Source organism: Chrysemys picta, chromosome 1 (assembly GCF_011386835.1).
Source record: "Chrysemys picta bellii isolate R12L10 chromosome 1, ASM1138683v2, whole genome shotgun sequence".
Taxonomy (NCBI): domain Eukaryota; kingdom Metazoa; phylum Chordata; order Testudines; family Emydidae; genus Chrysemys; species Chrysemys picta.
In genome coordinates, this window is record NC_088791.1 from 305,022,581 (window position 1) to 305,036,202 (window position 13,622).

Consider the following 13,622-nt stretch of genomic DNA (forward strand, 5'->3'; position numbering starts at 1 on the left):
AGAGCCACCCTGGCAGGAGCTGAGGACGTCAAACAGAGTCTGAGGGCTCTTACAATTCTTCTGACCTGATGCCCCAGGTTAGAAGTGACCCTCTTCAATAGTTCCTGGTGCACTTTGGTGTCATCCTGAGGAACTGGGTGAGGGGGGCCCATGATAACCTCATCTGGAGACAACGAGGACGATGCCAGTGCCGTGGGAACCTCCATGTCCATTGGTGGTCCAGCAGCTTGCTCCCCTGGTCCTCCTGGACCTGTGGGGACTTATCTCCCGAAGCCTCAAGCATAAGAAGGGGACGGGATACCAAAGCCACTGGCCTCTCATCCAATTGGTTCAGTTGCTGCATCCCGAAGCTGAGCTGTCCAAGCGAGACTGATTTGGTTGGACTCTCGGGGACAGACGGTGTTAGGCGGATCTGCAGCGGATACCCAGCGATCCATGCCTCATGCTACTCGACCGATACCGGGACATCGAACGGGACTGGGAGCTACTATGTGCCGGTTGCCGGGAGGATCATCCTGAGTAGGGTGACCTCCTTCTTGGAGACAGGCGAGGACGGCCTGGCAGACGAGGACGGCCCTTGGAGAAGATCGGGGCCAGTCCCGGAGTTCTTGCTGGGTGGCGCATGCCTCAGAGGGTCTGTGCCAATCTACTAGCAAGGTACGCCACGAGTCCCTCTATAGGTGCCCCCGGTGTGGGGACCGAAGAGGGCGCCACTGAGCCTGCCTCTCCAGTCCTGAGGCGTGACGACTTCAGGCAGGCGAATGCTGGCGGGACGTCCCTCTCAATGGGGTTCGGTACAGCTGAGGTGGGGACACACACATAGGTCCCAAGGTGGGTTTTCCCCAAGACGGGTATTGTGGGAGCTAGTGTGGATGGCATCAGGATCTCTTGAGATGCTCGAAGAGCTTCGGGCATTGACGGCACCTGAAGCTGGCTAGGGCCTGCACCGCTATCTGTGGTTGCAGGCGAACATGGGATGGGCTGCACCACTCAACTTGAGATGGAGCCCAAGTTCCCAATGGGGGTGTTGAGCTGCCCGGCATGGGTTGTGGCTCACCCCTAGCCCTCTCCTTTCCCTTATGGGAGGTAGGAGATCTTCCCCTCCCAGTCTTTTTTGGCTTCTTCACCGGAGCCATGGAGGGGGACCGATGTCAGCTCATGGTTGGCGCTGGTGGAGCACTGCACACAGAGGCCGCGGTTCTCGGTGCGGAGTCAGACCGCTGCTCCAGTGCCGGAGTGAGTGCTGACTCCATCAGGAGCGCTTTCAGACGGATTTCATGCTCTTTCTTCATCCTAGGTTTGAAGGACTTGCAGATACGCATTTGTCACTTATGTGCCCTTCGCCCAAGCAGCACGTTAGGCAGCTGATAAGTGGATCACTGATCGGCATAAGCCGTTTGCAACGATCACAGGGCTTAAAGCCTGGGGACCGGGGCATGCCCCATCCCCTGGCTGAGTCCTGTTCAGGACTAATGAAGAGTTGAGAACTACTACTAAGGATAACTAAGAACTATTAACTATATACAAATATATTACAGGCTTTCAAAGTTTGCAAGAACTGAGAATGAAACAACACTAGCCGAAGCAGCAGAAGTTCCAGCACCGTCACTGGCGGCAAGAAGGAACCGAGGGTGGGGGGACCCGGCGGCACCCATTATGCTGCGCCATGCAGGTGCCACTCCACAGGGCGCCAGAGCCGGTCCCCTATGGATACTGCTAAGGGAAAAACTTCCGGCACCGATGCATGTGGCAAGCACACACACATCTAATATGGAATGGACATGAGCAAGCACTCTAAGAACTTTATATTCCTAGTCTGACCTGGGGCTCCTGAAGTACAAAGGCTGCAGCATACTCACAAGGAAGATACTCTCAGCTGCCTGGTCGTGCTAGAAAACACAACACAACACGGTGTCAGAAGTGACCACCAGTGGCTGCTTTTGTCAGGAGCACGGCGGATTTGTAAATTTTGTAAACTGCTACACACAGACAAGAAATGCAATCCACAGACCAGCAGGAGCCAAACAGAAGGTACAGAGTACTGAAATACAGAGAGTACTACACAAACACGAAACCAAAAATAAAGCAGTTAAACTAGAAAATAGTATTTAAAAAATCCGAACGTGGAGGGTTGCAAGCCACTCTGACCTTTATCTTTTAATTGGTAATCTTGCTGAGAATTGGAAGAGACAGGAACAACGCTACCACGTCTTTATGAAAGCTTCAGAAGCAAATAAAAAAAAAAAAAAGAAGAGGACATAAGTAGCCATTTTACTGCACAGAGTGGGAGAAGAGGCTCTGAAAGTTTAACACAGCAGCCAACTGAAAATGCTCCCATACTGGATGAGGTATTAACAATGCTTAGGAACTACTGTAACTCTAAGAAACATATGATGTCTAAACAATACCAGTTCTGGTCTCACACACACCTAGGAAAAGAGTAAATAGGTAAGTATGTCACAGAGCTGAGGCAAAAAACAAGAGATTTAGAGTCTGAAAATGACATGCTCAGAGACAAAATTGTGTTCAGTGTCACTGATAAAAGGACAAAAGTAAAGGTTGAAGCAGCTCATTTTGACTTGCAAAAAGAGAGATTTGCAGAGCCTCACAAACCACAAAGAATGCTCATGTGTGGGTGGCATACTGACAAGCTGATGCAGGCTCTTGCACAAAAGAGTATTCAGAGCAGCATGGTCAAGGCCTAGCCACTTTACAGAGCAAAGCAGACACACCAAAGCTCACACAAAGAAACTGAGCACACTTTGTGGAAAGATACACCCACCCAGAGTCTGCCCAGCTTTTGGAGTAACACGTTTCTAACATGGAAAATTAAATTACTATTCATCCATGTTATAGTAGCAAACTTACACAAAAGACAAAGCCACAAATCTCTGGCTGAAATAGAATGTGAGCAATCTCATCTGGTCAATATAAGTATCCACACTCCACAAAACCTTAGTATTCTACACTGTATATGGGGAATGTACTTAAAGTTCAAGCTTAATACTGGGGCAGAAGCTAGGGTTACCATATTTTCTGCCTCCAAATGGAGGACACTCCACGGGGCCCCGGCCCCGCCCCAACTCCGCCCCCCCCAAAGTCTCCGCCCCCTCCCCTGCTTCCCGCGAACATTTGATTCGCGGGAAGCCTGAAGCAGGTAAGGGGTGTGTGTGGGGGGGGAGGCGCGACCCCAGCCGACCACCCCCGGCCCGCCCAGCACTGCCGGCCCCCGGCGGCCCAGCGCACCCCCGCTATCCCGGACCGGCTCCCGGCCCCGCGGCCCAGCGCACCCCCCGGCGGCCCGGCCCTGCGACCCCGGACTGGCACCCGGCTCCGCGACCCAGCGCACCCCCCCCGCTACCCCGGACCGGCCCGCGGCCCCGCGCACCCCCGGCTCCCCGCCCGGCCCGGCGCACCCCCCCCGCTACCCCGGACCGGCTCCCCGCCCGGCCCCGCGGCCCGGCGCATCCCCCCCGCTACCCCGGACCGGCTCCCCGCCCGGCCCCGCGGCCCGGCGCACCCCCCCCCCCAGCTAAACCGGCCCGGCAGCCCGGCGCACCCCCCCGCTACCCCGGCCCATGGCCCGGCTCCCGGCCCGGCCTCGCGCCCCCGGCTCCCCGCCCGGCCCCACGCCCGGCCCGGCACCATGCCCGCGACCCCGGCCCCGGCCAAAGAGGCCCCGGCCGAGCCCTCCATCCCTCCCTCCCGATTTTCCCGGACATGCCCGGCTTTTGGGGATTTCCCCCCGGACGGGGATTTGAACCCCCAAAAGCCGGACATGTCCGGGAAAATCCGGACGTATGGTAACCCTAGACAGGACACTAGATGGAGAGGGCTCTGAGTTACTACAGAGAATTATTTCAGGTAGTGGTGGGTCTTGCCCACATGCTCGGGGTCTAACTGATCACCATATTTGGGATCAGGAAGGAATTTCCCCCCTGGTTAAGATTGGCAGAGACCCGGGGGGGGGGGGTTCACCTTCTTCTGCAGCATGGGTCATTTGTAGGTTTAAACTAGTGTACATGATGAATTCTTGTAACTTGGTCTTTAAAGCATGATTTGAGGACGTCAGTAACTCAGCCAGAGGTTAGGGGTCTATTACAGGAGGGGGTGAGGTTCTGTGGCCTGCGATGTGCAGGAGATCAGACTAGGTGATCACGATGGTCTCTTCTGACCTTAAAGAGGATGAGTTTATAACAACAAGCAACCATTGAGTGATCCATCCCCTGTTGTCCACTCCCAGCTTCTGGCAGTGAAGTGTGGAGTCCCTACTCTCTGCCTGGCTTCATTTTATGTGCCCCTCTTTTCACCCACTCTTCTGTTTCTGGTATGTGACTCTTCTTGACTTTGATGCCCTTTGGCTTTTCAGAGGGGTCGGATTCCTGGATCTGAGCCTGACCGTACAGCTTTGATTCTGGGTTGGATACAAAACCAGACAGAGCTTTTTTTTGTTGGTTTTGGTTCAGAAGCAGCCAAACTATCCTGCAAAAGAGCTCAGGAGACTTGACTCCAGTCTGCATCTGAATTCGGACCCCTCGCGCTAACCTAGTCTGCATCTGAGTGCCGCTACTGCCTTGCCTCTCGTTCTAATACCCAGGGTGTTTTAATCCCTCTAAATGGCTCTATTATATTTTTACAACATACAGAACAGAGTACGGAGTTGGTGGTGATTAGGGGGAGGGGTGGGAATGTGTCATAACAAACCATTCAGGAGCTCAGAGGAAAATATTTCTAGCCATTGTGTCAAATCCTCTTTGAAATGACATACATTATTCATCTGACTTTGCTTCCGCAGATCTCTGTATTCAGCTTGTGAGAAGGGGAATTCTGAGGCTCTCTGCCCCATATAAGGGATTCAGTGGACAGGGCACTGGGCTGAGAACCAGAAGACCTAGGTTCTGTTCCTACTTCTGCCAGTAGCAAACACTCACATATCAAATGTACATAACCTGCTGTGGCAAAAATCCTGCAGTCCTGAGCTGAACAGTGCTGGAGAGACAGAAACCAGGCCTGACTGGGGGACCTTCCCATTTCTTATTTCAGTGTCATGTCTCTGTAACGTGCACTGCTGAGTGGAGCTGGTGATAGGTGCTTACTGTTCTGTTTCTGGCATACTCCCCCCGCTACCCCGGACCGGCCCGCGGCCCCGCGCACCCCCGGCTCCCCGCCCGGCCCCGCGGCCCGGCGCATCCCCCCCGCTACCCCGGACCGGCTCCCCGCGCGGCCCGGCGCACCCCCCCCGCTACCCCGACCGGCTCCCCGACCGGCCCCGCGGCCCCACGCACCCCCCCCGCTACCCCGGACCGGCTCCCCGCCCGGCCCCGCGGCCCGGCGCACCCCCCCCCGCTACCCCGGACCGGCTCCCCGCCCGGCCCCGCGGCCCGGCGCACCCCTCCCCCCCCAGCTAAACCGGCCCGGCTCGCGGCCCCGCAGCCCGGCGCACCCCCCCCGCTACCCCGGCCCATGGCCCGGCTCCCGGCCCGGCCCCGCGCCCCCGGCTCCCCGCCCGGCCCCACGCCCGGCCCGGCACCATGCCCGCGACCCCGGCCCCGGCCAAAGAGGCCCCGGCCGAGCCCTCCATCCCTCCCTCCCGATTTTCCCGGACATGCCCGGCTTTTGGGGATTTCCCCCCGGACGGGGATTTGAACCCCCAAAAGCCGGACATGTCCGGGAAAATCCGGACGTATGGTAACCCTAGCAGAAGCTAAGGCTTTCCCAATTCACCTTTTCAAACAGATACCACGTTTCATCCAGATAAAACTGTCTGATGTTGCACTTGTAACATACGGCAGTTCCCGAATAGACTCTGAACAGGACACACTAACAGCAGCAACAGACAAGAACAAGCTCAGTCCTCAGTTCATCGCCACTAAGGCTACTTCTACATAGCAAGGGATATGAATCAATGTATAGTGCAAGCTCAATGAACTAGCACAAGTATAAATAGTGTAACCACGGCAGCGTGGGTAGTGGTGGCACAGATTAGTACTTACCCCGTAGAGGTTCAGGTGGGTTTGTACTTAGAATGGCTAAGCCGTGTCACCCCTGCCAATGCTACCGTGGCTATGCTATGTTTATAATCGCACAAGCTCTCATTGAGTTAGCATGAGTATGTGTACAGGAGCTGGGAATAACATCCCTGGTATATAGTGCAGAAATAGCATCAGGCATCCACAATACCACTTGTAGGCAGAGAAGCTTACAGAGAGCCACACCTAATACATGGAATAGGTATGCTGCACACCAAGGCACCCAGCACTGAATTGACTGTGCAATATCCAGCAGTATTCATGGGAACAAGAGTGTTCTGTGGGAAGCTTCCCATCTATACAAACCCATCAGTCACCCGTCATACACAGCTGCAGAAATATAGCTTTCGTAGTAACACACACTCAAAGATGCACTCAGGCAGTTAGAAAAGGAAAGGGTCATAGCCAAAGTGAACGTACCCACTCCATGGGTTATCGGCTTAGTGATAACTGAAGGAAAATAGCAAGATTAGGATTTGTTTGCATCCCAGAGACCTGAATAAGGCTATACTGGGCCAGTATTATTCCATCCCCACACAAGTAGATGTTCAGTGCCAACAAGCTCGTAAAAGCATATTCGCTATAGTAGGTAATAAAGATGGATATTGGGAAATTACATTAGCTAAAGAGTCATCTCAATGGTTCACCTTCAGTACACCGTGGCACAGATACAAGTTTCTCCATCTACCTTTTGGAATAAAAGGCAACTTGTGAAGTATTTCAACAAAAGAATAGTGATACATATGGAGCGATTTCAGGAGTCCATATAATAGCAGATGACATGATAATAGCAGCATCAGCTCAGGCAGAACATGATCAGATACTGAAGACAGTGAAGGCAAGTGTCAGAGGGCTCACAGCACATTAAAGCAGCTGCGGGAAATACAGAAGAAATGCTATGACCAGCCTTACTCCTGGCATGCCCGATAACATGATGGTGCTGGCTTCCTCAGTAGTTAGGAATGTTGAGTAGTTACACTATACTGCACAAGCTGAGCTGATAGCGTGATGGAAGATAGAATGATAAGTAGATAAAAAGATAGCCTATAGAGCTAAAGACTAAAAGAGCTCTCTAGACTTCTTCCTGACCAGGTATTTTATAGGATCCGGACGCTATGTAATTCAGGCCCAACCTACTATACCCAAATCTTATTTCCATACCCTAAGAAATGTATGGGTACCCTTATCCTATAGATTAGTGGATATTTGGTACCTGAATTATTCAAGGGAGATGGGGTGTACCTCTCCAACAGGGGAGCAGATATATTTTTGAAGGAGAAAAGAAATTGTGAACTATCTGAGAACACAACTGGAGGGTGGAGGGAAGTCAGCCAAACTAATAGCTGGTGCCTCCTTGTGGCAGATGTCCACTGCCTGGAGCTAGAATTCAGGATGTGACAGAGTGCCTGCCAAGACTGATCAAGCCCTTGGACCACTACCCCTTCCTACTTCTCCATGTGGGCACCAATGATACTTCCAAGAATGATCTTGAGCTGGTCACTGCAGACTATGTGACTCTGGAAGAAGGATAAAGGAGTGTGAGGCACAAGTCCTGTTCTCATCCATCCTCCTTGTTGAAGGAAAAGGCCCAGAGCTCCAGTCTGAAACTGGAGAAAAGCCTGTTGAGAGTCTTTGGGTTAAGTTTAGAGGTGAGAGCAACAAGGGTGATGTCATGGTGTGTGTCTGCAATAGACCACAAAACCAGAAGGATGAGATAGACAAGGCTTTGTTTGGACAATTAACAGATGTTTCCAGATCACATGCCCTGGTTCTCAGGGTGAGAGAGGTCACTTGATCATTACCTGTTCGGTTCACTCCCTCTGGGGCACCTGGCATTGGCCACTGTGGGTAGACAGGATACTAGGCTGGATCGACCTTTGGTCTGACCTAGTACGGCCATTCTTGTGTTCTTATGATTTGATAGCAGCCTTCAACTACCTGAAGGGGGCTTCCAAAGAGGATGGAGCTAGGCAGTTCTCAGGGGTGGCAGATGACAGAACAAGGAGCAATGGTATCAAGTTGCAGTGGGGGAGGTTTAGGTTGGATATTAGGAAAAACTATTTCACTAGGAGGGTGGTGAAACACTGGAATGGGTTACCTAGGGAGGTGGTGGAATCTCCATCCTTAGATGTTTTTAAGGCCCAGCTTGACAAAACCCTGGCTGGGATGATTTAGTTGGGTTGGTCCTGCTTTGAGCAGGGGGTTGGACTAGAAGACCTCCCAAGGTCTCTTCGAACCCTAATCTTCTTTTATTCTAAGTACTCATTCTACAGAGGCTCCGGTTCCCTTATAAATTGGAACTGGAAGTGGATTTAAGGGAAGGCATCCACTGCAGAATCTGAGGAATGGGGTTGGGGCTCCTAATGTCTAGTACAGCAAGAAGACAACCCCACTTCCATAGTCTCTTAATCCAGCAATGATGACCTGCACTTTATGAGTTATTGCTGGATAGTTTCCAGATAAATTAATACAGTTGCTGCCTGATTAACCACACTCCTTTTATGTTGTGTTTCTTCCTGCCTGTGAAGGACAATTACTTTCTTGTATGCCCATATGAAGAACCTGATGGGCTAATAAATGTATAAAATTAAAGTTTTCTTTTTCATTCGTGAGAAAATCCACTGGTTTTATTAATATCTTCAGTGAGAGATGACAGAAGAAACCGAGGACCACGCCGCCGCCCTGCAGATATCCTGGGTAAGGACCTGGGCCGGGAATGCCGCTGAGGAGGTCTGCGCTCCTGTGGAATGTGCCATTAATGCAGGAGCCGGTACTTTTGCCAACTCATAGCATTCCCGGATACAGGACGTGATCCACAATGAAATCCTCTGTGACGAGACCGGGAGGCCTTTCATCCAGTCTGCAATTGCCACGAACAGCTGGTTCAGCTTACGGAATGGCTTTGTGTGTTCAATGTAAAAGGCCAACGCTTGAACGTCCAGGGAGTTTAGCCTTTGTTCTCGGCTGTCTGCATGAGGCTTAGGGCAGGAGACCAGTAGAAAAATGTCATGGTTGGAGTGGAATTGGGACATAACCTTTGGGAGAAAAGCCGGGTGAGGCCTAAGTTGCACCTTGTCCTTATAGAAGATGGTATATGGAGGGCCAGAGGTTAAGGCTTTAAGTTCCAACACTCTCCTTGCTGAAGTGATGGCGATTAGGAAGGCCACTTCCATTATAGGTAGAGCAGTGAACAAGTCGCCAGGGGTTCAAACGGGGGTTCCATTAGCCTGGAAAGGAGTAGGTTGAGATCCCACGCTAGGATTGGTTGCTTAATATGCGGGTATAGCCTGTCCAGACCTTTCAGGAAACAACTGGCCATTGGGTTGGCAAAGACAGAATGGCCGGCTGCCAGGTGGACCTTGAGAGACGATACCAAGAGGCCCTGCTGTTTTAAGTGTAGTAGGTAGTCCAGGATAAGCGGTCTGGGTGCCTCCATCGGATGAGCATGACCCTGAGAACACGAGATTAAAAATCTTTTCCACTTGGCCAGGTAGGTAGCCCTGGTGGAGGGTTTCCTGCTACCAAGTAGGACCTCCCTAACAGACTCCGAGCACATGAGCTGCATCAGGTTTAGCCATGAAGCTTCCAAGTGGTGAGGTGAAGAGACTTGATGTCAGGATGATGAAGCCAACCGCACTCTTGGGTGATCAGGTCCGGAACCAGGGGCAATGAATTGGAGCATCCACTGACAGCTCCTGGAGCATAGTGAACCAGAGCTGGTGAGGCCAGGCCAGTGCTACCAGTATGACCACTGCCTTGTCCCTGTGGATTTTGAGCAGAATCTTGTGGATGAGTGGAAACGGCGGGAACGCATACAACAGATGGTCCGTCCAAGGGAGGAGAAACGTGCCTGCAAAAGAGCCCAGACTAATTCCAGAAGGAACAGAATCAAGGGCATTGTCTGTTGCTCTTTGTGGTGAACAGGTCAATTTGGGGAACTCCCCACCTCTGGAAGATGTTGTGCACTATGTCTGGGTGGATAGACCACTCGTAATTGTGGAAGGATCTGCTGAGGTAGTCCGCCAACTCGTTCTGAGAAGTGGGAGGTAAGCCACTTCCAGGTGAATAGAGTGGGCTATGCAGAAGTCCCACAGCTCGAGGGCTTCCCAACATAGGGGAGAGGAACAAGACCCACCTTGCTCGTTGATCTAAAACATCACAGTCGTGTTCTCTGTCATGACACCCATGCACTTCCCTCACAATTGGGCTTGGAAAGCTTGACATGCCCATTGGACTGCTCTCAACTCCTTGATGTTGAGTGAGAGCTTGTTCTGCAACCAGAGACCTTGGGTCTGTATTTCCCCCAGGTGAGCACCCCATCGCAGTGCCGATGCATCTGTCACCAGGGACAGAGCGGTCTGGGTCTTGTTGAATGGGACTCCCCCACATACATCCTGAGGGTTGAGCCACTAGTGTAGAGACTTGAGAACCTGCACAGGAATGATGACCACCTTGTCCAGGCTGTCGCGCCCCAGCCAACCTTGGAGAGGCCTGAGCCTCAGACTCGCATGCTGTACCACATATGTACATGCTGCCATGTGGCCAAGGAACCTTAAGCAACCCCTTGCTGTGGTAGTAGGGTACTGTCTGAGGCTTTGTATGATGTCTGCCACTGACCAAAAATGAGCCTCTGGCAGTGATGCCCTGGCCTGACCCAAGTCCAACACTGCTCTGATAAACTCTATCCTCTGTGTTGGGGATAAGATTGATTTGTGCTCGTTGAGTAGGAGACCCAACCTGTCGAAGGTGGACCCTATGAAGCTGACCTTTCTCTCCACTTGGTCCCTGGAGTGTCCCCTGAGCAGCCAGTCGAGGTACAGATTTACCTACACCTGCATCCGGCGTAGGAAGGCGGCCACGACCAACATGCACTTGGTGAACACTTGGGAGGCTGTTGACAGGCCAAAGGGGAGGACCGTGAATTGGTAATGGTTGTAGTTGATCACGAACCTGAGGAATTGTCCATAGGCAGGAATCATAGAGATGTGGAAGTACGTGTCCTTGAGGTTGAGGGCGGCGTACCAGTCTCCCGGATCCAGAAAGGAAATAATTGCAGTTAATGAAACCATGCGGAACCTCAATTTTTTCCTGAAGCTGTTGAGGCCTTGCATGTCGAGGTTGGGTCTGAGACCTTCCTTGGCTTTGGGATTAGGAAATAATGGTAATAGAATTCCTTGCCCCTTAGCTCCTGAGGAACCTCCTCCAATGCTCCTGCGGTGAGGAGCTTTTGGACCTCCTGTATAAGGCAATGCACGTGAGAAGGGGCCCTGAAGAGGGACGGGGAAAGTGGGTGAGAGGGAGGGGAGGAGCAGAATTAGAGAGAATATCCCACTTCCACCATGTGAAGGACCCACCAGTCTGAAGTAATCTGTGACCAAGCACAGTAGAAGTGGGACAGATGGTTGAGAAAAAAGGAAGAAGGATCCAGTTTGCTGGCTGGTGCGTCAACATTAGGCAGGTCTTCAAAAGGCCTGCTTAGAGCCCGACAATGGCCTTGTCGAACCCTGGCCCTGGCTGGGTGGAGGATGAGGAGGCTTGCACCTGCCATTCCTGCCCCACTTCCTGGAGAAGTCCTGCCTGCACCGAGGAGGATAGAAGCACTGTGGGGGCTGGGGCTTAAAGTGGCAGGGGTATGCATGCCCAACGATTTCATTGTCACCTGTGAATCTTTTAGGCTGTGAAGCCTGGAATCTGTTTGGGCCTATGCCATCAAAAGGCAGGTCTTGAATAGTTTGTTTAACTTGGGGGGGGGGGGGGGGGGGAGTCCAGACACCTGCAGCCAGGAACTCCTCCTCATGGCTATGCCAGAGGACAAGATCCATGCAGCTGAGTTCGCAGCGTCCAGTGAGGCCTGTAAGAGGTCCATGACACCACCTTGCCCTCCTCCACTATAACCGCAAACTCTGCCCTAGAGTCAGAAGGCACAAGCTCCTTACATTTCATCATGGAGTCCCATGAATTAAAATTATATCTGCTGAGGGTTGCCGGCTGGTTAGCGATCCTCAGCTGGAGCCCTCTAGTCAAGTAGACCTTCCAGACAAAGAGATCAATCTTTTTGGAATCTTTTGGCTTGGGAGTCAGGCCCTATGGCCCCAATCTCTCTCTCTCGTTTACCACCACCAGTAGGGCTGTGGGTGAGAGAATAAGTACTCGTATCCTTTAGAGGGTACAAAATACTTCCTCTCCTCCGCCCCTCCTTGGCTGTCGGGGGGGGTGGAGGCAGGGGTTTGCCACAGAGACTTTGCGGTGGCTTTAATTTTTTTTATAAGGGGCAGTATTACCCTGGATGGCCCTTCAGGAGCTAAAATATCACCCATCGGGTCCTCCGACTCAACCACCTCCTTAGCCTGGAGCCCCATATTGTGGACAATCCTGTGCAGCTGGTCCTGTTGTGCACTATCATCAATAGGGGGCAGTCCAGAGGAGAAAGATCCCACAACTTCTTCGTCTGCAACTGTACAGCCTTGGGACTGTTCCTATCTGAATAAATTACTTCCCATTCTGATGCAAAGACTAATTCTCAGACTAATCGGACTACTTAAGTCTGTTCTATTTGCAAGGGTAGAATCTGACAGGGATACATTAAGCATGTTAAGTGTCCCTGCTCCTATTTATTAGTGTTTTGAACGTGTGTGTTTATCCCTGGCTGATGGAAGAAAGTAAAAGGTTGATAAGCCCTCTCCATGGCTTTACAGTTTAAAAAGAGTTCAGTTGAGTAGAAGTGATGAGTCCCAGTGTTAAACTGCTTCTAATGGTGAACAAGAAAGGGAGGTTGGGGAATTAAAGGAAATTTCTCATCCAGAGTGTGATTGGGAAAAGTGCCCTAATCTGTTCCTCAAGATCAAGCTATTCCCCATCCATCCTACTCTGCATCCCCAAAAGGACTCTATTTGAACTAGTCATCCTTCCTTCACTTGAGCACTCCCACAAGTTTTTGTGCCCCAAATGACTACATGTAGTTTTACTAGATATGTCCACATAAATATCAATGTTGTGTATGGTTACTTGTCTAATGTGCCCTCTTCTGTACCCAATTTATTGAATATTGTTACATTTTTTCTAATTTATAAACTTACGGAAAGTCAAGACAGATAGGAAACAACTTTAAAACTTCCCTTTTATAGTTATCCAAAATATGCAGAAGATTTAAACATATAGTAATATTTGATACATTGATCAGTAAGAAAAACGATAAAAAATACATTATTTTCAGATACTGTGTAGGAGTGGTCTTTTTGTTTGTGTTTGTTTGGTGGATGTGGCGAGATGGGGGTGGGGGAACCCACATACCTGGTGAAATTACATGTACATTGCTGAACGTTCTATAACTTAAGAAGTTTTTGTGATTTAAAAAGAGTATTAGCAGAAAGTAAAATGGAAAGATACAATGTATAAGATAATGAACTAAGTAATGCAGAGAATTTGATAACACTGTGGATCTTTCACTAACACTGAGGCTATTTCTCCTATTCATAGATTTACTGTCTCCTATCTTTTCCCATTCCAACTAAGGCTACCTAGTTTGAGCAAATACCCAAACTGATTTCCTCTTCCTTATAAATGAAACAGCCCATGTTTTCACCATCCAGATGA

At 51.0% G+C, this 13,622-nt stretch overlaps 1 protein-coding gene across 12 annotated transcripts in view; it reads right to left on the minus strand.

Moving 5' to 3' along the window:
• Nucleotides 1-13,622, minus strand: part of NBEA (neurobeachin) — an 823,962-nt gene that overhangs the window by 669,100 nt on the left and 141,240 nt on the right. The gene's annotated exons all lie outside the window — the stretch shown is intronic.